Source organism: Helicoverpa zea, chromosome 9 (genome assembly GCF_022581195.2).
Source record: "Helicoverpa zea isolate HzStark_Cry1AcR chromosome 9, ilHelZeax1.1, whole genome shotgun sequence".
NCBI lineage: Eukaryota > Metazoa > Arthropoda > Insecta > Lepidoptera > Noctuidae > Helicoverpa > Helicoverpa zea.
Genome location: NC_061460.1, coordinates 12,338,407 through 12,364,163, shown reverse-complemented (window position 1 = coordinate 12,364,163; position 25,757 = coordinate 12,338,407). Strand labels below are relative to the sequence as shown.

Genomic DNA, 25,757 nt, shown 5'->3' with positions numbered 1-25,757 from the left:
AATTTATGTCTGTCCTGAGTATTATTACATGTTACCGTGAGTGAACGCCTAAAGAAACTACGAACGCGAAAAGAAAAAGACGATCCACTGCTTAGAACTGTGCACCTAGCTATTGACGTTTCGTAAGAATCTGTAATAGGTCTTTGAGAAATAAAAAAAATTGACCTTAAGACTATATGTCTGGAAAGAATGTTACTTGTGAGATGACGGCAGACAGAGGAGAATGGAAGAAGATGACATGCCGTGCCGAGTCCAAATTTTGGTTAAGAAGAAAGTGTAATAGCCACTCTTTTATTTTTCCTTTTTTGCTGATGTAGGCGTAAGTAGCATTGATTACTAAAAAGGCAGGATTTGCGTGGTTTGTGGTTTGGTGGTTTGCGTGGTTACACCACGTAGTTTGGTGGTGGTGGGAAAAAGCTCGGAGGATAATGACTACGCATTTAAGAATTTAAAATAAGAAGATTATATTTTCTGAAAGTTTTTAACTAAAAATCGAGAAGATTCGGATGACAAACAGTGTTTAAAATAAACAGGTATTAGTGTAAGACCCCGAGGATCCGCAGACTAATCCTCTTCGTAGGAGATTATGAAAAATTCATTTTTCTTATCATTTTAGCACTTAGTTTTTTCTTGATAATTCGCTAAGAAAGTGCCGTTTTTTCAGTAAATGTTTAGTAATCTGGGCGATTGTTTATTTAGAACGTTTTTAATGGGTTTCAATAGTGCTATTAAGTGCTTTTTGTTGTGTCAGCTGATCTTGGGAAGGTTTTATAATGGTTGCTAATAGGTTCCTTGTAATTGGTTAAGGTCCTTACTAATATCATAAATGCGAAAGTAAATGTGTCTGTATGTTTGTTGCGCATTCACGCAACAAACATACAGACCTGAACCGATAATTTGGTACGCAGATAGTCCTGAAAAGACAAACTTTTAATCCAAATGTGTGAAGTGGTCCCCACAGTATGCGGGTAGAAACGCGGAGAGCGTCTAGTCTTTGCTAATGTGTAAAGAGGAAAGATCAAGAGAGACGATATCTTTATCCGCAGACCACAGTTATCAAAAATACCTTTCCGGAGGTTACATATTTGAACTGGCACTTATATTTTTTATAACTAAACTAATCATTAACGCGATCTAATGTCTACTGTTAGTTTTTATTCGGCACTTTACTGACACACTTAAAAACAATTGATTTAATTTCCAATTATAATGAATGAATCATCGACAATATTACTGGAACACCACAATGCTAACCATAGACAAGCAGTACTGACGCAGTTGGGTAAAAAGTATTAGCTGATTGCTGAGTAAGTAAGAAGAGTGTTGTAAGAAAAGTAGGTCTTCAAGAAACCATCAAAGTTTTATCTTTGGAGCAGTCGTTACTGAGTTTCGACATCAACACAACATCATCATCTCCCGAGTCTTTTCCTTCTAACAGGATGCGAACTGCCTATTTGACCTCCTCAACACAGTTACCCGGGCAACCCAATACCCTACGCAGGACTGGTTGCCAGAATTACTGGCTTCTGAGTATCCGTAACGACTGCCAAGGATGTTCAATGACAGCCGGGACCTACAGTCCGTCGTGCCTTCCGAAACACGGTCATTGATGTCCAAGATATACAAAGTTAGAAAAGTTTCCGACACTTATTAGCACAACACAAATACTATTATTTTTTTGTAAATAAATACAATTAGATCATTGACATAGCTATTCAGATTAAAGATAGGTACATGGAATTACCAGACTAGTTCAAATATCTTCGTTACCGGACCTAATGTATGAATATCTAAATACAAAATGGCGGACTTGATAAAGGATGTCCGCGTTTATTGTACCAAGGATTATTGATGTGGAATACTTGAGCTTGGAATGCTCCAGTTAAATGTATTAAATTGATGATTCAGAGTTTAGAAGGGATTTAGAATACATTGGTGACGATGATGCTGAATTATTGCAGTAGGGTGCAACGAATCCGGGTTTGAATTAGTAGTCGAAAATTCTTCGATAAAAGATGATGAAGATTTATGACCTTAGGATGGAAACGTTAGTTCATAATATATTATATGTTGATAATATAAAAAATAATACTAGAGGTATGCAATAGTTTATTTGTTGGTTTTGAGGAGTGAATGCCTCTTGCAACAAAGTGCAGTTTTTAACCGATTTACCAAAGAGAAGGAGATTCTAAATTCGACCGCAGGGAATATTTTTCCGTCCGATTATTTATTTATTAACCCCATTTTTTTATTTTTATTTAAAAGAAAGTACAATTATTGAAGTATCTTTCATTCTTCTTTTATTTCATTGTGTCACACAACTATTACTTCGAAAAAAAAAGATATTTTCATTCAAATAACTCATTTTATTAATACAGTTTTCCAGTAAACCAATAATTTCCCGGAAACAAGTAACCCAACAACGATGAAAGTAACTTATAATAGAGGTGCGCTAAGTAATCCCCGTATCGAATACCAGAGACTACCGGTTTAAAGTATTCAGAGCTTTAGGTCAGCTCTAGTCCGGTCCGTTAGTGGTCCTCTATAATTATTGTCTATGTCTAGCTACTATTATTGATGGCGGTTAGTGAATTTATTGGAAAAGTGCAATGGATTCATCGATACTAATATTATGACGTTGAATAGTTTGTTTGCTTGGCCGCCCTTATCTCAGGAGCTAATCCGAAACCGATTTGATAATTTATTTCGTGTATTAAGTTTGCAAAGTAATTTGGAAAACGAATAAAATTATTGGTTAATACAAGTACTTAAATGAAAACACAATTTCAATAGAATTTTTGAGTTTTTTTCATTAGAATGCAAATTAATAGAAATATGTAATGACCAAAAAATATTTAGCTTGTAACCACCAAAAAGTACATTTTAAAGTTTTTTATCAAACAACAGATGTAAAAAAAGTATTTAATTATATATTTTCTATGCTTTAAAATTCACAAAATTTATTTAAATATATTCCGAAATGTTAACGCGATTTCTCAAGCATAGCTGAAGTCGTGATTTTCAAAAAGTTTTAACGAGTGGCAGGTTTTTTGGTACAATGCACACTCGTGTGAGTTTCATGAAAGTTAGAAGAGTTTTCAAGTTTTCGAGTTTACTTTGCAAATATGTAAATGATTGATGAGAAAGCTAAAGTTAAATTCAGTGACATTTTCGTTCTTTTTATTAATACTAGCACGTATTGTGGCGTGAGTATATTTAACACCTCTGCTAGATATAAAATAGTATTTAATGGAAAATTCAGTCAATATTTTCTACAATAGTACCTACCCCGCAGACATATAATAATTTATCAAAATAACTGTTCACTTATTAGGAAAATTTTCACGATCAAATCACACACTTTAACACAAACAGTAGGAAAACTTCAGCGTTCACTCTGAAAGAAAAATGCAAAGAAAATGAAATATTTACTCACAAATGACCCACAATTTGACAAGCACTAGTGCAAATCTGGACTATAACTAGTGAAATAATTTGTTTGTCTGTATATATATGTTGGGCATACGGTGTCTATGAATGATATAGCTAACGGTAGCTGACCACATCCGGGTTCGTGTCACATAACCGGGACATCCGTTAATACTGCTGCAATTACTTAAGGGAAAACCCCTTGATTTTTTATAAGAAAAACAATAAACAATGGGATACAATTTTTTTTTTAAACTTATCTATTAACACCTAGCCCCTATACTTCCAGTTACCTACAGTTTTTTTTTATGGTAGCCAATCATCTAGACTTCTACTAGAACAAGCAACATTTCTGAGTATGGGATTCTGGTTTAATTTTCTGAAAGGGCCAAAGATTAGGGGTTAATATTGGATAAAATCCCTTACTTGATCACACTTGACTTTAGCTACAAGAATTTGCAAACAACCTCTTTTAAATAAAAAAAATAAGTTTCTCTCTTGAAATTGAGTTGCATCCCTAGTACTAGATTACAGGACCAAGAATATCCATGTCGAAATTTTCATTGGTCTCACATGCAATTTTTTACTTAGATGGTTTTTTAAAAGAACTGGCAAAATGCATTCTTTTATAGTAAACAATCTTGCTATTACATGATAACAAAAGTTCCGTTTACCAACAGATCCGGTCGTGTAATCCATGTTTACGCGTGTAACAACTTAGTTAAAACCTGTTGGTTAAACCCCAGACTTGTATCATTACATTATCTAACGGGACTCAATCACTTTCATTAACTAGTTCAGTTATTGATTGGTTCGGTAGATATAGTAGGGAGATATATAAAGACTTTTTTTGGTCGTAGTCGCGTAACAAGAGAATGTTACTTGTGAGATGATGTAAGATACATAGATCAGCATAGAAGAAGAAGAGATCCTTCGACTCCAAAGATAATTGGGATAACAGTTGGACGACGATAGCGACTGTGATAGATTGATAACAAGCCAAAGAAACAAGACGAGAGCAAAAAGAAGAAACGTAACGCATGCTGCTAACTTTTAGTCGGCGGATAGTTTGTTTGGGCCCATAATTTTTTATGAAGATGAATGAAAGTACACATATTCCAAAGATCAGGTATTTAGCTGTTTCGGACAGACTGAAAACTGTGATTGGAATCAACATTTTCCTTAAAAAAAATCCTACCATCGGGCCACTTGTCGGCCGCCTGTTAGGTATTCTTGGATTACTTTATAATATGTTAAATGTATTACTACTAAACTTTGATTTTCCTGTGAGAAACAACTTCTAGTTAAAGCCTCTCACGTTTAACTAAAGGATCCTTACAGTTTAACTGCAGTCTGTTACCGGGAAATGCTACTTAATGCTGCATCTCAACGTGACATTCAGACACTGTCTGAATGTTTACTAAACATCCGACAATATTCGTGTTTAGTACTTAAAGTACTAAATAGTTGTTCTTACATATATTTAGTATATGTATAAACTCCGATAACTTCAATTTTGGAAGACAAAGTTGAAGAATAAAAGTCTATTTTTGTAATATTTGCAGATAAGCTATATAAAAAAGTGACTAGTATACCTCAAAAACCAACGAAGTAAAAATGAAAATTCCTCACATATAAGCACTCGCTTAATAGAGCAAAACAATTGAAAAACCATAAAATCAATACCCCATACACACAAACACTTCAACTTTCTGATCGTAAGAAAAAAAAGCATTAAGATAAGTAATACTATCATAGTCGCTCCGTAATCGTACCGTAATCGTCCCGTAATCGTACCGTAACCGTCTCGTACTCGTCACAGCCCTCACGAGCCGCCCTTGTGGTACGCAAGCTAAGTAGCGATCACTAGCGCTTACAGATTTTCGCTTTAGATAAATTGCTGCTTCAATACTGATGTTATTAGGCAGTGGGTCCAATTTAAAGAAAAAAGCGATTTATGCTGAATTGTTTTTTGTTTAACATGACTACGTACTTAGTTTTGATTTCAATGTACATATGTTTTTTCGGAATTTCGTGTATTTTTGGTTCAGAAAAATAAGTCGCCGATTTGTAAAAAAAAATTGTTGGCACTAAAATTATTAGCTATTTGGAGTTTTTTTTCTTATTTTGATAAATAGATTGCTAGACACCATGTATTAAGGCTAGTTAATATTTATGGTGCCGCTTAGCTGGATAGATAAGTACCTATATATTTTTTCAAAATAGTCATAAATCAGTATGCTTTTTTTAATATAACGGTATTTTATAGAAAATCTCGCCATGTACCGTAAATACCTTGTTTCCAATAACAGCCTAAATATAAAATACATATTGATATATTATTCTAAAATATGTAACATTTCAAGTAGGTTATCTCCAATAGATAAACTAGTTTTGTTGAATTAAACTAGAGGATTTTAGATTAATTTACATAACGGGTTTTAAAATGTATTCTTAGGAAAATGAATGCATCTGTAAGATAAAGTCTTATATAACGGAATTAATTTGACTTACACTGCGAGTCCAGGTGTTAGAAAATTAGATCATTATTGTATTTTAAAATATAGGAACTGGTTCATTTTTAAAATCGCACGTGTTGTATGCATTTACATAAAAAAATCGGTAGTAGAAAACAGGAATATTGTTATTTTCTAAATATTAAATACTAATAATAGAATGGCATGTCCATAAGTGACAAGAAAAAGAGTATTTTAAAAATATTACTACATATATTTTTTTAATTTATCACGTTACTCAATTAAAAGCCAAGTATAGTTATACATAGAATCGCGCAATCGAATCACAAAGTAGACTTCGGGCTCTGAAAGTTGATGGTGGCAGTGGACTTTACAGTCCAGGTGTGTCCTGCGTGGGAAGGGCACCGCCGTGTACTCGTCGAGGGAATTGGCGGCGGGCACCTCTCGCGTCCGGCCCTGGTTCAGGCTATGGTCCGGGGCGAAAGGGAATGGGAAGCTGTAACCTCCTTCTGCGAAGCAGTCATGCTCGAAAAGGAGATGACGGAGCGCAGAGAACGCACGGGTGCCACCGTAGCACCAATGAGGGCACGTAAATGTCGGTCCTGCTTGTGATCTCTCTCCGGTCGTGTCGGATTGCGGTCCCATTGGGGTATGACCCTGTCTACGCAAATGCAGCTTACACTATACTTAGCTGGCTGATCTGGTCTATACTTCGAAAACAATCGTTCTGGTCGAAAGCATTGGAATATATGAAGTAACTTTTAATAAAAAATGACTCCCGCTAGTCGCTTGTTACTTGTACTATTAACCTAATATGTGTCTCCTATTTTATTCGTAAGCTGTCTCTAGATATGCCTGTCCCGTTTCTGAACTAGTATCAATAACATTAATGGATTAAGTTTATTTACCTACCACATACTAGCTCTTTCTAGCGATGTTACTCGTTTTTTATGGTTTAATATTCCTGCATAAAGAAAGTCTGACTCTCTAATTTATGTTATTGCACTAAAGGACGGTTATTTAGAAATATAATGAGTGGTCCTAGAAAATAAAAACATTAGCTTCTACTTGTAAAAAAGTTCCTCTGTGTTTCTCTGGTGCATAAGAATCCATGAAGAATTTAAATCCGTCAAGAGCCTTTAACGTGAAAGCATAATTCCGCATGTATAGTCACATAATAACAGCAGTATTTGTTAGCTATTATAATTCGATTTTCCTAGAATTCCCTTTGAACTTTAAAACGGTACCTAACTGAAATTATAAGAGAAACAATTTATAAAAGGCTGTAGATAGTCAGCGTTACAAACCGCAGTATCACCTCGGCTCGAGGTCGCGGTGCATAAAAGTGTCGCACCTAAATATAAATTGACATAGTCATTGCAGTTCCTTATTTTATTGTGGTTGGTAGAAGATGAAGGAATAGGTAAAAAAGTCAAGAAGTCAAAAGTCAAATCATTTATTTCATTTAGGCCTTTACAAGCACTTATGAACGTCTCAAAATATAACTAAGTTTGATCCTAGTTGCCCATTCCAAAAGTAGCTTCCTATGGAGAAGAACGGGCAAGAAACTCTATGTTTACTCTACATAGGTATAAGAGGACGTTAAAGCGACGGGGAATCATCGAATGATAGTCTTCTCTAATTATATATGCTGTATGATACAATTTAATGCAATCCCACAGGTTTTGGGGTCACTGTTAATACACTTTCACGCTAAAACGGCAAACTGATCGAGATGAAATTTACTATGGAGATAGGTTGTACCCTAGTGATGGACAAAGTTATTTTTTTATCCGGATATTGGAAGTATTTCGCGCTAAAAGTAAGCCAATTACATAAACTATGTGGACGAAGTCGCAGACAGAAGCTAGTGTCAAATAATTTGACAAACAGATTCTATTTCCTAAGTAAAGTATCACTTACTTCATCATTCATCAAATTACGTTAGAACTGCAACGAAATTCTCTAAGAATTATAATAATTTGGTTGCAACAGGAATTCACCTTCACAAGGTAAAACGTCGATAAATAACTGATTAATAATAAACTAATGAGTAATACTATCGCGGCGGCTTTGTTTAGACAATTTCTTTGTCACCGAAGGTCGACTATATATGATTCATTAAACTGCAACGGTTACTCATAATATCTTGTCTAACAAGAAGAAAATTATGATTTTTGATTATTTATACGTTTATAAGTGTGCTATCTCCACAGCTTCTCAATTGGTTACGAAAATATCTGTGCGTAGTTTTGGAGTTGATTATTTTGTATCTTCAAAGTTTGAAAGTCCCATTCGATTAACACAAAAACGGTAAAGTTATTCGCTCTATATTATATTGGTGTTTGAAAAACCATTTATCGAGGAAGGCTAATGGCTAGTGCTGATAAAACTATAGTCAATTTAAAATATCGGGGTGTCAAATGATCCAAATTTAAATAAATTCAAAGGGGTAACGTTTTGACTGTTTAATGTCTAAGCATGTCAGTATAAGAGTAGCGCTCATTTATGACAAAAAAAGCCCATACCATATACAGAGGTACTTCTGTTACCTACTACAAACTCTGCCTACCCCATCTAGCATCACCTTGAAGAAATCTAGGCATCGCGAGAGCATCACTAGACCTAGGAGAAAGTCAGGTCTTTGAACCTAGGCAGAGTTTCTCGAGCGTGGAAAACGTTTTGTTGTCATTAACTTGATATGTTGTTAGTTGAAGTATTTAGTTATTCGTCGCTTTCTTGGGTTGAAGAAAATGTTGGGGTTATATGCTTAACTTTTTGATCTTGCCATTAGAATAAGTTATTTTAGGAAACTGTTATAACATTTCTATACGCCTAGAAATATAAACGATTTTTAGTTTAGGTACATTTGTAAACAACAACATAACATTAAGGTTTCACTTCCCGTAGGTACTCAGATAAAATATAGACTAAAATACTCACAAATGATGCAGCATGCACAAATTCCTTTATAAAATGATATGATAAAGGAATTTTCAAAATCAGTCAAAAAGCCGAGGAATAATCCTAGTCAATTTATGTCCTAATTCCATGTGCGTAAAATTTAAGTAGAGCGACGTATTTTTAATAGAATTAAAAGAAAACAAGGCTACCCAGATATCCCATCTTTTCCATCATAATTACAACTGACATAAGTAGTCCAAAATAGAAGTAATAAAGAGATCGAGACAGGTGCGTTTATATCCAAAACAGAGTCGTAATGCAGAACAATAAAGCAACGGAGTATCACGTTGAGTTGCTAATAAAACAAATTATTTGTTGCCGACAATTTCGTCAAGCTGGCTCGTGGCCACTAAGTTAGCGATTTAGACATAAAAAATATATTGACTTACACGGGTAACTGCTCTACAATGTACTATGAGCATATTTTTGGGTTTAATGTTAAAAAAATTACTTTACTAGCGACATGTAAAATATGGATAAGTAGCTATTTATAAGAACAACAATATCCTGTGACTCATCTAGGACCACTATGTAGGTACATTTTTTTACACAAACTCTTAAACTGCAACGCCACAATGAAACAATTTAAATTACATTTTAACAAAAATCTGGGTGCATATAATTAATCTTTAAAAACCTGATCCAGTTAATGACAATGCGCATACAAGTAGGTATATGTAGCAACAGTAGGTACAGCCTTGATAAAAAATTACATTTTCTTACAAAAACATTGAAATTTTACGAGTTTATTACAAGGCAAGTTTACGAACTCGCTCATAATATAATGTATGTATTAAAGTATTTAAAGCGAATGATTTATTATAATTATTGTTGTTTCCTTGATGAACTGGAAAAAATATTTTTTTGCGCACAATTTTGAGTAACTATTAATAATTTTCTTATCAGTTCTGTAGTATCGAAATAAATACATTCTTGTGATTTTATTTACAAAGTTTCATCAGAATCGAGTAAGTTGTTTCTTTAACGTGGACGAGATAAACAAAATTTTCTCTTTTTAATTTACAAGGGACATATTGTTATTTAAATTAATGTTGACGTATTAATCAAAGGAGGTTTTAAATTCATAAAGACAGTATGATTTACGTGCACATGATATTGCACCGTGATAAATTTATTTTTAAAAATTATATATGTAGGTTCCAAAGGGTTGCTTATGTAAGTCACGTTAAACTTATCGACTTTTCTATGACTACATTATGCCAAAGTCAGAAACCGTAAGTCTGACCTACCTAGGGATATTGGATTGCCCGGGTAACTGGGTTGAGGAGGTCAAATAGGCAGTCGCTTCGTAAAACACTGATACTAAACTGCACGTGGTTAGACTGGAAGAAGATGCCGAGTCCAACATAGTTGGGAAGAAGCTAAGCAGATGATGAATTTATCGAAAAAAAAAGTTCCAAAATAATCAGTCTCGCTGTTTTCATAGCCACACCCATTTGTCGTCTTATCCCTAAATTGGTACCGATAGCAACGAAATTAAAACTCGCAACTGATACCGCAGAGATTTAGTGGTTGATAGTAATTAACTTGCAGACCGTACTGCTCGTAATTAGGCTTGTTGATTGCACGATTGCTCATTAATGTGTTTCAATAAACATTCATTAGTAGCACTGATGAAATATTGGTAACTATTTTGTTGGGTATTTTTAAATTTCTACAAAAAGTTAAATAAATATTTTTGAAAAAATCCGCGGCGATTAATACATAGTTGAAAAGCATAAAGAATATCCAACTTAAAGAATTTCTGTATCAAGATCTGTATTGTCTTAAAAAAATTACGGTTACCTACACATTATCTTAGCGTAAGATTGTTAGATTTAATTTTTAAATTACAAGAGTTATCCACCAGCTATTTAAAACGCTTATTCAGAACTGCGTCTCAATTGCCAAAATCGTTACCAAATTATTCCATAATGTATGTTTATTTTATTTTTTTTAACATAATAATTTATTCTTGAAAACTTCGAATAAGAAAAAGGTTTTCAATTTTTTTGCGTCGAATTTATAGTGAACGATAGGTAGGAATATTGAACTAAACTAGAATAATAAGAGACCTAGTTTTAAATCTAGAATGTAAGAAGTCACAAGGGAATACCGCCAATTTAGTACCTAGAAAAAGTATTTTTCGGAAAATAGAGCTATTCTTTTCAATTGTCACGTACTGATTCGAATTGGTAGGTTCCCAGTGGTATTTTGAAAAATTCTAGAGAAAAGATTTTCGGGTTAAGTTAGACATCCCTAGAACGGGTCGATAGATCATAAGGAAGCGGTTGGTGCAGTCGGTCTCCGAAGGCTCTTTAAGTTGGCCCTACTGTGTTCAAATATCTTATACAGTCTTTAAGGGTAATCAGAAGCCAGAAAGACCGATAAACAGCCTTAGCATCTCGCATCGGTTTAACTGAGTTGGAGTAAGATAGGATGTCGCTCCATGTATATATACCATGTAAACATTGGTCCCCGTACAACTGGGCAGACTGGGAATCAATCCCAAAATTTGCTGGAAAAGGGTAGGCAGATGATGATTGGTGAACGCTTCAACAAAATACTTTTAAAAATAAGTCATTATCTGCCAAGAAAAATGCTGAAGAGGACGTATGATGAAACTTAGCTTAGTAAAATTTTTATAGTGCTTTGTACCACGCCAAATAAAGAATTAAGTAACCAAGACTATCTATTGTTTCTTAAGCTATAGTATATAATTAACAATACTTAAAGAAAATTAATAATCGAAGACAAAGTTACTGCCAGAATATATCTACATCTTAAATAGATCCATAAAAGTATTTAAGTATATTGCTAATTTACTTAAACTATTCAAAATTATTACTTAGGAACCTTTTGAAATATTCATATTTGTGAAGCCGAAATTACTACTCTACAGTACAAGTAAATTATATGCGTTAGGTAAAACTAAAAAGGAGATAATAATATTTTTTAGTCCAGGTAATTGTAGTTCGTAGCTGTCATGAAAATATTTAGAACTAGCTGTTGCCCGCGTCTTCGTCTGCGTGACAAAATACTACTTATCCCGTAGGTGTATCCATTCACATGACAGTATAATTAGGATTATTACTTAGCAGCCGCACGGGTTGATCGATCAAGGTAGTTCGACGATGTGTGACTATTTATCTAAACAAAAGAAGTAAAGTTTGTGACGTTGTGGAAATCTCTGGATCTAGTCAACCGATTGGAAAATTATTACGTAAGGGGCGAAAGTAATAGGGCACGCCACCATAGTGGCGGTAAGTCCGCTCTTTGAGGAGTGGCTCGGGAGGAGTCACAGCGCCCTCACGTACCGCATGACGCAGGTCCTCACCGGACACGGCTGTTTCGGGAGATACCTGCATCGAATCGGTCGTGAGGAGGCGCCCGGGTATCACCACTGTGCGGACAGCCACGAGGATACGGTGGACCACACAGTCCAAGAGTGCCCTGGGAAGGGCACCGCCGGGTCCTCATCGAGGCTTTAGGCGGCGGCGACCTCTCGCGTCCGGCCCTAGTTCAGGCCATGGTCCGGGGCGAGAGGGAATGGGATGCCGTCGCCTCCTTCTGCGAAGCAGTCATGCTCGAGGAGGAGGCGGCGGAACGTCAGAGAGTACGCACCTCTCATCCCGGCCGCCGCGCTGGACCATGTAGACGCCACGGGTGCCGGGTGACGCGAGACGGTGAGTTCAGGTAGCTCATCGCTCATGTTTAGATAGACAACAGACGCGTGTTGGGGGCGCGTTGTTCCACGCGCCTCTCAAAGCAACCTCAGATGTCAGCAACCTCAGCGGGGCCCAGTAGGGCTAAGGCCTGCCGGGGCTGCGGGATTGTTCGAAAGAGTAACCCCGGCCCTGGTACATAAAAGGCCAACGACGGAACATGACGGTTTTAGTCAGTAAGAGTCTGACACTCCCTCGCCGCTGCTAACCCACAGCGAAAGGGGTCATTTGATGATTTTTGACGTCGTTAAAAAAAGGGAGCGTTAGTAATTCTCATAGGAAACAAAGTTCTGACAAAGCTGTCATTTGTACATTTTCTACAGCAGCTGCGACTAATCAGAAGCCAAAAAGTCTGTCAAACAGTCTTACTTTGGATAACGTGGTGTCCAGTTCCCTAGATTGAGGAGATAGGCACTCCAAGTAACATATTGGTACTCAAACAGATTCGGTTTGACTTAAAGCCAACACCCACATAATTTAAGAATAGCTGGGTGGATGATGACAGTTCCTACTGTTATTGTGGTTTCTGAAAATGTGTTCAATTATTCAACGATGAATATAATTCTGAAGATATTTTTACACTTGCTTAATTTAAAAGCTGCCGTTAGCTGGCCGACTCTTTGGTTTTTGTGCTACACGCTAATATTGATGTAAATAGTAGCGTAGTTAATATAACTCCCTAACTGAAAAAATCTTGTTGATCTTTCAATAAAGTTAGAGAAGCGGGTGTGCATGATGATCACTATGAGTTGGTAAATACGTGATGAAGATGACCACATTCACTTTACTGAAGATGACTGGTCTGGCTGTAGGTGCAGCGTGAAGGAGTGTCAGACTCACACTGACTAAAACATGTTCCTTCTAAAGTTCTTAGTATCACCGGTAACTCTTTCAAACAATGTCGCAGCCCTACTGGGGCTCTATAGGCTTTGGCCCTGGTGGGGCCCACATTGGCATTCGCTGACTCTCCTTCCTCTCCTAGGAGACGGAACGACGGACGAACCACCCAAACTCACCACCCACAAACCCACGTCAACGGCGGCCGGGAGTCGTCCTCGACTCCCGGCTCCCGAGGAGTCTTCCACGTCCACCGCAGCGCTTGCGATGAGAAATGCAAATTTTCAGTCGTTCCGCCGCCGAATGACTGCTACGCAGAAGGAGGCATCGGCATCCCGTTACTCGCGCCGGACCATGGCTTGAACCAGGGGCGGGTGCAAGAGGTTGCCGCGCCAATTGCCGCCACGGGGACACGGCGGCGCTCTACCCAGGCGGGGCACATTTGGCCAAAACACGTTTGACGGCAATTATGTCTATGTAACTGAATGATATCCAACATAGTTATTTTAAATGCGTTTTTTTTAGACTTAGCTCGGATCTGATAAATCAGAAGTTGAATGAAAATATATTTCTCTGGCATGCGACGCGTTATTTGTACGTTTCCGAAGGCGCTAAAGTATTTAACGTGCGTATGGTATTAAATCGAGAAAGTCCCATTTCTTTAATCTGCACCTTGTGTCTGGGCTTGTTTCTCAAGCTACTACTGCTACTCAGCAGCCCTGGCGAGAGATCAATCTTCCTCCTTTCTTCTACGATCCTTACGCGTTACATGTTTTTCACCACAATAAAATTTATTGAAGGTCTACTCAAAAGTACTCATTCAAAATTAAAGTTGCTTTTAAGCCACCACATTCCTGGAAGATTAGCTAAAGTAACAAAACCCCAGCTTAATTTATTTATGAAAAAATACACAACTCCATCTATGACTTTAAAAGATAGTTAATGGTTCCGTGAAATTTTTGACCTTAATATTCAAAAAGCCATTTAGATGGCATTGTTTTAGATTTGGCTTAGTATTATCAATTTTCATGCATCAAGATAAAAATTGTAGCGAGATTTTGATGAGGCACGGCAAACTGACAAACACTATTAAAATATGTATGGAAAAATTACACCCAGAGTTACAATATGGCGAATTATGGAAAATGTACAACTCCATCTATGAATTTAAATGGTAATTAATACATGTTATTTTCCACCTCGCTGCTTTGTCAAATTTTATATATTTTATATTATATACCACAGATGGAACCACTTTAACCTTGCCTTAACAATTTCATAAAATTCAATTTTTCTCCCATGTTACTTATAAAAGCGTTATTTTCTGTGTAAAGATTGATAATAGGCTGATAAACTTATATAAGTTCAACATTCAAATATGTGTTATTACTGAGCACGCTGCTACAGAAATGTTAACAGAAGTAATCGTTCATTGCTCATCCCCCGTAGGTGATAGCGTGATAATATATACCCTATATGTTGAACCGGCCCCCAGGTAATATTTATGCAAAATTTGATTTAAATCTATGCAGTACTTTTCGAGTTCAGTGAGACCAAACATACAGACAAACAGACAAACAGACAAACAGACATACAGACAAACAGACAAAAATTCTAAAAACTATATATTTGGGTCCAGAATCGATAATAGATCACCCCCCAAGTATTCTTTTAAAAAAATATTCAATGTACAGTTTTGACTTTTCTATCATTTTATTATATGTATAGATTAAGCATAGGACATGCCTCCAACCGGCACCTGTGGAGATCGAGGGAGGCCTATGTTCAGCAGTGGACGTCCTATGGCTGAGATGATGATGATGTCAGAAGTGATAATAACTCTGTAGATATATAATAATATGACGGCATTTAAAACTCAATGTGTTTTTTAATATGGAATAAATAAGCATTTGTAGGAGATTACAGGATTACAGGAGGTTATACTGCCTTTTACAAAAAAATATATTTCCTCTCCTATTTATGAATTTCAAGAGTAGAGTTTCTCATTTGTTTAATTTGTACGCAGGTAATATCATAGGCAGCAGCTACATAATAAATACCAATATCACTAAACATTTTCAATAATTTTAAGTCAATTTCAGAAATAGGCTGTCTAGATTCCAGCAGCCCATGATAAGGAAGCAAATTGGCACTTTAAGAGGCGATCGATAGGTCGCAGGTTCGTATCTCGGCTGAGGCACTTAACCGAAGTACTCTCGATTCGACGAGTTAAGGGGAATAATAGTTCTGTACGTTATTATTAATATTTGATAATTGGAGATTTTGATTTATTTATTGAGTTTTATTGATGGCGGAAGTAGGAGTTTGTGGGTCAATAGGTAGGTCAGATAGGCAGTTGCTTCATGTAAAAGACTTATTGGAGCCCGACTCCAATGTAGTTGGGAAGAGACTAGCTAGCCGATGAGGTTGAAAACAGAAAGGTTTAATGTTAACGTCATTTCATCTCCCTCTAAAACCTCAGTCCCATAATTACCTAAAGGTTTGGTCCTAACAGGTGCCGTACATCTTAAATCTGGCCTTAAATATCGATACACATGAAATAATGCAAAAACATTAGTTCCAACAAGTCAATAGTATATTATTTGCAAAAAGCATAATCATTTAAAATTGATATGCTAATATGAGTAAAATAAATGACGTTTAAGATATCAATGTGAAATTCCTCTATGAATCAATGACGTTTCAATAATAAAAATAAGACCAATGTTTTATTGTAACAGTTCAAACCCAGACAGACTGGACCGGTTACTTCATAGTAACAAAAAAATAACGCGCCGAACACAAAACACTTCGCAAAAAACATAAACATACGCAAAAAGAGTTTTTTCTCTTGTTAATATTTAGGTTTTTTAGTCTCTTACAACGAAAACGGCTTTACGTTTTTGTGCCCGATAATCATTTGATAGGCTTTGTACTATTGATTGATGCTTTACAAAATAAACACTGACAATTATTATTAAAAAAACAAAATACCCGACTGCACACTAAAAAAAGAGTAAAACAAGCCCCACAATAATATTTAATTTATAAATATTGATGGAAAGCATCGCAGGCGGGGACCAACAGAGGCTTATTTATAGTCATTTCGGTTGTGCACCATTTAGCAGAATTTTCGTTGGTGGCGGTCAAGGTGGTCCCCGCCTGCGATGCTTTCCATCAATATTTATAAATTAAATATTATTGTGGGGCTTGTTTTACTCTTTTTTTAGTGTGCAGTCGGGTATTTTGTTTTTTTAATAATAATTCTTTTATTTATAACTTTTTAGCTGTTTTTATTTAACAAAAATGTTGTAGATGTAGAAGACTATGTATATGTAAGTACCATTTTAAATTATTTCGACGACATTTGGCTTTAGATTACGAGTGATGTTACTCCGCAACATAAATTTACCGCCAATCTGGACTGTTGGTAGTGAAGAAGAAAAAGAATTAGGTGAGTCATTACTGCTGAAGACCGTCAACGACGTGTGCCCTTATGCGTGTGCCCGCATTCGGGCTGTATACTCGAGCATATCCCCCTCCGCACCGCGCCGCGCGCCGCATGCCAGGCCACGCCCTATCTTTTTGCTTGCTAACGCATGAGTTGCTTTGCGTTGACGCAGAATTAACATGTTCCCGTGGGAATTTTGAGAAAAAACGTATCCTATATTAATTATTACTCCCGTGATTGAAATGAATCTAATGATACCGCATACATATTTTTTTAAAGGGAAATTTAGAAAAAATATCCCGTGGGACTTTTAGGATAAAATGTATCCTATGACACTCCCGTAATCAAGACAAATCTAACGATACCTCATACATCAAAATCCATCAAGCCGTTTAGGCTACAGGAGGTCACAAAGGAACAGACATACATACATACTTACATACACTCGAAAAACATTACCCTCCTTCTTTGGCAGTCGGGTAAAAACCATTCAATTTATTCATGCAAATATTTAATTGATTACTAAATTATCAATGCAAATAAAAAGAGTTATCAAGGCTATTAACGTTATAATGCAATTCAAAATTCCAAATTCAAATACCGGAAACCATTAGAATTGTAAACCAAAAACTAAACGTACAACTCACCTGCTTCCTTGAATGACAGCTTCAAAAAAGAGGCACGATAAAAAACACTGGCTACAAAATAAAATAAATAAAAAGAAAATAAAAAAAAACACACGCGACAGTTTCAAATTTAAAATGAGAACAGTTGGTGTGATGCCAAACTAAATTGGACAGGGGGTCCGAAAATGGCGGTGTCTAAAAATTAAGTGATATATTTATATGAGTTTTAAGAGAAGTTTTGAGGGTTTTCGCTCAAGCAGTGCATCAGTTTGTACGGCACAGTAATGAATGGTGAAGCGAGGTGCTCGCTTGAACAGCTTTGGCGGTAAATGTGTGTCTTAAAATGTGATTGGCGCGAAACTACTTGATACTTTATGATGGATTTTTGCACGTTGTCGTCTAGATGATATCAAAATTTGTAATTTATTTTGGCAGTGTCGATTATGATTATGAGGTGAGGTGCAATTTATAAATTTTAAACAAAAAATATTGATGCGGCATAAAATTTAAAGTAAAGATTAAAGATCGCATCACATATTGTTTTCAATTTCAATATTGACGCGACTGCTTACTTTAGTTTTTGAGCGTTTTCAATAATATACAACAGAATTATTATTTCATACTTCCTATTGTTAGTGTACTTCTGAGCGTATTGACTATCTGTGCTAATTTGCAGAGTCGAAGATTGAAAGTAGGTACTTAATGGATGTATGACACACTTCTTTGACTCTGAAAATATGATTCTTTGTAGCATGAAAATATAATTGTGTTGCAAAAATACAATTTAGCACAGTCGTGATGTATCAAAACGTGTTGATCGCACTCTATAGTGTAGCGGTCTGTAGTCTCGAATCGACTTGGCATTTTGGCTGACAAAACGCTCGCGCCGATGTTTAGTAGTATGGAGACAAATATTTGATTTATTGAAAGTAATGTTTATTGTATCGATTCGAATTTGACGCGAAAAATGGCCTCTTGGTTTTTTTACAAATATAGGCTATAACCGTAAAAAGATTTTGAAAATATAGCCTATAACCGTAGACTAAAATGAGCTAGGTAATTCTCTTCCCTTTAACGTTTATCTCAAATAATTTAGCCGTTTTACATACCGAACACATAATGACATTTGTATTTTATAATATAGTTCAGGTTCAACCAAATTATCCTAATTTGGCTATAAAATGTTTATTGATCTAATCTAGCGACTGATTAACGTGATGATTCCTAGCAAATTACTAAACATTTAAAACACCTAATTTACTACAACTGATCCATTTTTTTAAATGTCAGTATGTTAATTGTGAAATAATTTATGATATTGTCACGGTTTGCTTTTTAATGGTCGCTTTAGCATAAAATGATAATTTTGGCGAAAATAATAGGTACTGTTATAAATTAAAAACTGGTTTAACTGGATGCATTTCCGCAGGACTTGTTATGCATGAAAAATTATGTATTAAATTCTTGACCGTTATTTGAAGCTTACTAGTTTGAGATAGGCACCTACGTGTTTTCCGCTTTTATCTCCGTCCTTTTCTACCCCATATCTTGCATCTCTCTCGCACACCGACCAGTTTCACTCCCCACCAGGCAGGAGGCGACGAGTGTTCTCGGCGGCCACAGTTCGTCATTGGCGTCTTGTTTTCCGCCCGAGAAGGTTGTCTAACCAACCGCTGTAGTATTTCGTTGAAAAATAAACTCAGTGCTCTCGCAGAACACAGGTGAGTTTATAATATTTTATACAATTTGTTAACGGTTTTACCGTTCGATATTCGATTTTGCGAAATCAAGTGTTAATATTTTGTACATCTACCCCTTTTTTGTCACGAGTTTCTTCCGTGTACTTTTTTTTCAGTAATTTGTTTTCAGAATGAGTGACTTATAAAGCAAATACAGATGCGGTAAATAATAAAGCTACCACAGCCCGTGCACGTGACTATGGAAAAGAAAGCAAGCCCGAAGTTCCTAAGGCACCTGTGGCCCTAGTTCAATCCTGCAAGGCGTTCAACGGTTTGACAAAAAAGAATGGTGTGAGGTGCGGTCCAACCAGCATCTCCTTAGTTCGGACTGATCACTACCGCACTTGAAGAGGGCTGATGGTGTCAAGAAAGCTTTTCGGCCTTGAAAGACTTGGTACGCTCCCCTCGGACTACCAGTAAGTCTGTTAGCCACCTCCCATGGGGGTCGGCTCATTATCACGGCGTGTGATGGTTTTCGGCCTTGAAAGACTTGGTACGCTCCCCTCGGACTGCCAGTAAGTCTGTTAGCCACCCCCCGTAGGGGTCGGCTCATTATCTCGGCGTGTGATGCTTTTCGGCCTTGAAAGACTTGGTACGCTCCCCTCGGACTGCCAGTAAGTCTGTTAGCCACCCCCCGTAGGGGTCGGCTCATTATCTCGGCGTGTGATGCTTTTCGGCCTTGAAAGACTTGGTACGCTCCGCCTAGGACTGCCAGTAAGTATGTTAGCCACCCCCCACAGGGGTTGGCTCATTTTCACGGACCCGCGCAGGGTACCAATCTTGCATGTTGCGAGACGCAGCATCATTACAAAGTGGGGACCAGTAAGTATACTAGCCACCCCCCACAGGGGTCGTTTCATTATCACGGACCCGCGCAGGGTACCAATCTTGCATTTTGCGAGTCGCAGCATCATTACAAAGCAGGGACCAGTAAGTATACTAGCCACCCCCCGCAGGGGTCGGCTCATTATCACGGACCCTCGCAGGGTACCAATCATGCATGTTGCGGGTCGTACCATCATTGCAATCTACCCTCGCAGGGTGGCTTTTTGGATCGACTTTCGAAGAGTCGCCATTATAACCTTCCCTCGAAGGGAAATGGTAATCACACTCACGCTGAATGGCGTGTGACGCAAAACTCTAAAAGCTCCCTTGGGATATCACGAGTAAATTACAATAGGAACCATGTCCAACAGAGGAAACAGAAAGCGTCCAGGACCGCAGGCGGACTTTGATGCGTCCAACAAGGCACGTAAGTTATGACTTTCCAGGCGGGTTGCCTAACATTATATCAAGACCAATGGAAAGAAATGGGAGCTCCGCCTTTCTTGTCAAAAATAATAACTGGGTATCGCATACCATTGGCCAAGAGCCACCTTTGATAGATAATGCCAGATTTGACCAGAGAGTCCAAAGAGATGGATGTCGTCATATCCCAAATGATAAAACAAAAAGTTCTATTGATAGCTGCAAATTCTGCCAGCTTTCTTTCCAATATGTTTCTTGTGCCCAAAAGGCGACGGAAAGAACCGTCCAATACTCAATCTCAAGGTTCTCAACAAGTTCATAATTACGGAACCCTTCAGTTTAATAAATGTTTTTCGGGTGCTAGAGTTTCTTCAGAAAGACGAATGGCTGTGCAAGTGGATCTCGCCCAGGCTTACTTCTACCTTCCGGTAGCCGGAGGTCACAGACATGTTCTTCGACTAGTATACAGAAGAAGACTGCTTCAGATTACGTGCCTACCATTTGGCTTAAGCACGGCACCCAAGACCTTCGCCACAGTGACCAATTTGGGTGGCTCAAACTTTGAAAACTCAAGGGTTACTTATAATTGTGTATCTCGATTTTCTGGTGGCTCACCAAGATATATTTGCCTACTTTGGGATCATTTGCACCACGTTTTGGATGGCAAGTGAATAAATCGCAAGCATTATCAACAAGATAATGACAAAACGCACTACGTGACAAACAGCACGACAAACTTAGAAGACCTGCATAGCTTGATAGGACTTTTAAACTTCGCAAGTTTTCGTTGTTCCATACGGCAGACTGCATTACCGGGCTCTCCTCACTTTCCTCAATGCAGTGTTGAACAGCAATCTATACCTACCCTATTCATGGAACCGTGAGCCAAACGGTGAACAAACCATAAAAAGGGTTCTTATAAGTCACGATTGAAGTAATGATCATATTTTATAAAAATAACTACGAAAATAATATACTGACAACATTAGAAATGATATTTTAGAACGATGTCTGTGGAACTTATGCAATCTTTTCAAACTTAATTGAAATCAAATATGTATGATAAATGCCGTAAATTATTTTCTTAATTTTAATGAAATATGTAGTAAATCGTTTACATGTAAAATGAACCTAGAAGTCTTGACTGTCATACATAGAACCCTACTTAATTGAAGACCACAGATACTAAGAACATTTTACATAAAAATGTGACGTTTTTGTCATCGGTCGGGTTATACCCACCATTTTGAAAAAGTGTCATTCTTTGGTTACATTGTGGGCTCACGGCTCGATGAATGGAGTATAGCAATGTTGAACCTACCAGCAGATACCTTAGCAGATCTAAAGTGGTGGCTGGTCAGCTGCCACCAAACCTTGGATATTCATTCGCCACTTCCCTGTCACCTTATAACCACGGACGCCTCCGATGTAGGATGGGGGCACAACTGAACGGAACTCCCGTAATGGGTTCATGGAACGAGAGAGAAAAAGGCTTTCACTGCGATCTGAAAGAGATGCTTGCAGTATTAACTGGAAAATCACGGCAAGTTGCTAAAGAGATCAACAGCCATTTTTCAATGCAAAAATGGGACTGTGGTGTCATATCTAAGAAATCAAGGTGGCACCCGATCAAGGAGCCTACCGAACTTGACGTACAGAGTATTCAGTTATCTTGAGCTGTATCAAATCTATCACGTCGTGAATCATATACCAGCCCTATTCAACAGTCAGGCAGACCATCTCTCCCGACACAAACCTCCACCGGAGTGGCATCTTGTATCAGCAGTGGACCTACTTGCCTCGAAGCGAGCCCAGGGACACATAGTTGTGTACTACGTGCCCCTAGATCTGAAGGACCCGAAAGCGGGGTTCCACGATGCCTTTTTCTCAAGTTTTGACTTACCCGCTAGCATGGGTATTACCGCCACCTTACCTTATACCGTAGGTCCTCAGTCATCTCAATTCAGGAACGGGAGTTAATCTCATAGTAGTTCCTTCGGTGGCACCAGGTATTTTGGCGAGCAGATTTGAAGTCCCGATCATTAGCAGTACCCTACACACTGATGAACCTCGAGCAGAAACCGATAGACACAGCAACGGGGATACCCCCTGCCAAGGTCAGGGAAATGGGGGGGGGGGGAGGGACAAGGAGTCTCTCCGACTGAAGTCTTCTTCAATCCACACGCAACACTTATCAATCAGCTTGGAGTCGATGGTTAAATTGGGGCGAAAAGTATGAAATTGGATCCTATGAATCCTTGAATCCCTATTTGGACCTATACTTACCCAATTTTTAGCAGACTTACACATAGTAAATAAACTAACATACAATACTATTTTATTACACAAGTCAGTTATAGCTACACTATGCAATGCAGAAACCACTGGAGAGCTAGGTTCACACGTTCTAGTCGGACACAATTTAGAATCAATAGCGCTGAGCAAACCTGTTCCCCGGGAAGCCGTCCATCTGGAATAATGACCAATTGGTAACCTACTTAAGTGCAGTAAACGTAGACGAGAATAATCCATTTGCAACTTCCAGGCACACTGCTGCTCTTTCTTTTGCTAGCTTGTTTCGGAAAGGCGAGTCCATGATCTTTCCTTGCTTGCAATAGACCCAGAACATTTCAAAAACAACAAAGATAATTTAATCTTATGGCCAGTCTTTGGCTCTAAGACCGACAGTTCTAGTCATAGGCAGTCGGGTTGTTGTTTGATGGATAATCAGGAAAATATAAATCTAAGTCCAGTGTATTGGGTCAGAAAGACTAAAGCCTTGTTAGAAGATAGACGGACATCGGCTAATTCCTTAAATTTATTTATATCCGTTAGAGGCCAATCAAAGGCAGGCACCCGAACGATGATGCGGGTGGATTAAGACATTGTTAAAAGAGGCAGGAATAACTACAACCCCAGGAAGCTTCCACTCGGCGGTAGCGTCAAAATCTGTGTTGACAATATACTTTTGGACGATATATTAGCAAAGGGTAATTGGCGATCAGGCAATACATTTGCCCATTTTTACAGAAGGGAAAGATACCCACTAAATAGAAGTAGCAAGTTATCTCGATTATTTAATTAATCCAGCTGATTAATGTCTATATTTTTGTTACTATTGTTATTAAGAAGTATCGCAATGTTTTTGTTAATTACTATTAGAAAATGAAATCAATTTTGCTTTTGTTCTTGCATCTCTCTTTTAATTTTTATTACTCATCCTTCGAGCCCATTTCCCAACTATGTTGGGGTCGGCTTCCAGTCTAACAGGATGTAGCTGAGTACCAGTACCAGTTAACTTTGATTACATTAGTATTCCAGGACGCAATACACATACTTACATGTGATTACTCGTGTACCTAAGTACCTATTTACATACACAATTTCATTGTGCTTTTGCTCACATTGGCGTCCACTTCCACCAGGCGATAACAAACACGTCTCAAACTAGTAAGCTTCAAATAACGGTCAAGAATTTAATAGCAGCGTTTTACCTGAAATAAAACGCATATTAAATACTTACCTTATTTGAAGCTTACATTTTAATTTCTGCCTGGTGTTTTCGACTCAATGACGAACTGTGGCCGCCGAGAACACTCGTCGCCTCCTGCCTGGTGGGGAGTGAAACTGGTCGGTGTGCGAGAGAGATGCAAGATATGGGGTAGAAAAGGACGGAGATAAAAGCGGAAAACACGTAGGTGCCTATCTCAAACTAGTAAGCTTCAAATAAGGTAAGTATTTAATATGCGTTTTATTTCAGGTAAAACGCTGCTATTTAAACGTATCAAAGTTCGTTTAAAGTTATTTGTGTGTTATTTTCGGCGCGTTTTATATGACATTTGAATAAATAAAATAATATTTAGAGTGACCTGTGTTACTATTTTATTACATAGGTATTTGATTTTGCTCTCGACTGTACAGCAGTTATTTAATCTGATGCAATTATTAGACGAAATATTATCTTTTTTTAGCTTGACCAGTAGGTACACAATTATTTTCCTACACTGTACAATTTCTTCAGCTTGGCAATAAGTACTACCATCATTATGACCACTGTATTTAAGGAACCGTAAATGTTTTTTTATTACATAATGTTAATCTTTCTACAGCCCGACATGAATTGAATTCTGACCCTCCGAGATAACATAGTAGAACCTCTTATATACTGCTGGCCTCGCTACGATTTTGTGGAACACAACTCTAAGAAATAGGCTTAGGCACCCACTAACGTATAAAAATTACAAGTATGACATACTTTTTTATGGGAAATCATCAAATGAATGAGCGGGCTGCGAGAATCACACTCTTACTGACTAAACCCACCATGTTTCTTGTTAAGCCCTTTATGTACCAGGGCCGCGGTAACTCGCGCGAACTATCCCGCAGCCCAGATAGACATACTAGAATTAACTCTTTTTGAGGGGAATTTACCCCTTACTGCTCGCGATGTACTTACTATCTATAGTAATATTTAGCAACACAAGCCGTTTCCATACAAGTTGACCTGTAGCGGCGTACGCGTCTATAGGTAAGCTTCCCACGGTGAACTGTGATGCAATTCTAGTGTCTAATGTCAGAGGTGCTCGTTTTTTGTACACCGTTAGCCCTGCACAAATGCTATACCGTCCAAGTTACGAGCGACCCGCGATTTTATACACGGTAGCGAGTAATTGGACGTCAAATGAGGTTTGACGCTTTTTGTGCGTTGTAATTTGTGCTAGTTTAAGTAAATCTCGTTAGCGTTGTGTTAGTAACGTTATTATTGTGTTGAGTTGTAATGAAGAGGTGTGGTGCTTGTGAGAAGTGGGTAGCGGTTTTCATGAGAGAAAACTAAATACATCAAGGTACAAGTCTATCTATTATGTCTGTAATAAGTTTGTAATTAAAATTGAATATGCCACTAAAAAGATCCACACATTTCGTGTATACTAAACAATAAAATTGTGTCTCGTTGTTGTTGGCAAAATCGCATTAATGCACTAACAATTTGCTCTCATTAACTTTTATAAAAACACGATTTAATTTTTAATGGGAATCAATAGAAAGAAAAATAAATATTCTTACCTTTGAGCAAACGGTGTCACAGGTAATAAACAAAAGCAATTATATTTGATGTACTTTGATGTACATGTATTTTACTAATTTATATCGTAAACAGTTGTAACATCAGTTGATTACGCGCAAATTCCTGCGTCTAATGTCAAAGGTTTACGAGTTTTTGTTAATCGAAGCTTGCCGTTAAGCTTGTGGGCTAAGTCATA

The 25,757-nt window shown here is 37.5% G+C and overlaps 1 long non-coding RNA gene across 3 annotated transcripts in view; it reads right to left on the bottom strand.

The window, feature by feature from the left end:
- The window catches only part of LOC124633301, a 28,417-nt gene extending 10,640 nt beyond the window's left edge, over positions 1–17,777 (bottom strand). The window contains exon 1 of one of the 3 annotated variants that reach the window (XR_006984724.1): positions 17,531–17,777. This is a non-coding gene — a long non-coding RNA (uncharacterized LOC124633301). The other 2 variants (XR_006984725.1, XR_006984726.1) reach the window with 2 other exon arrangements.
- Positions 17,778–25,757: the final 7,980 nt, after the last annotated feature.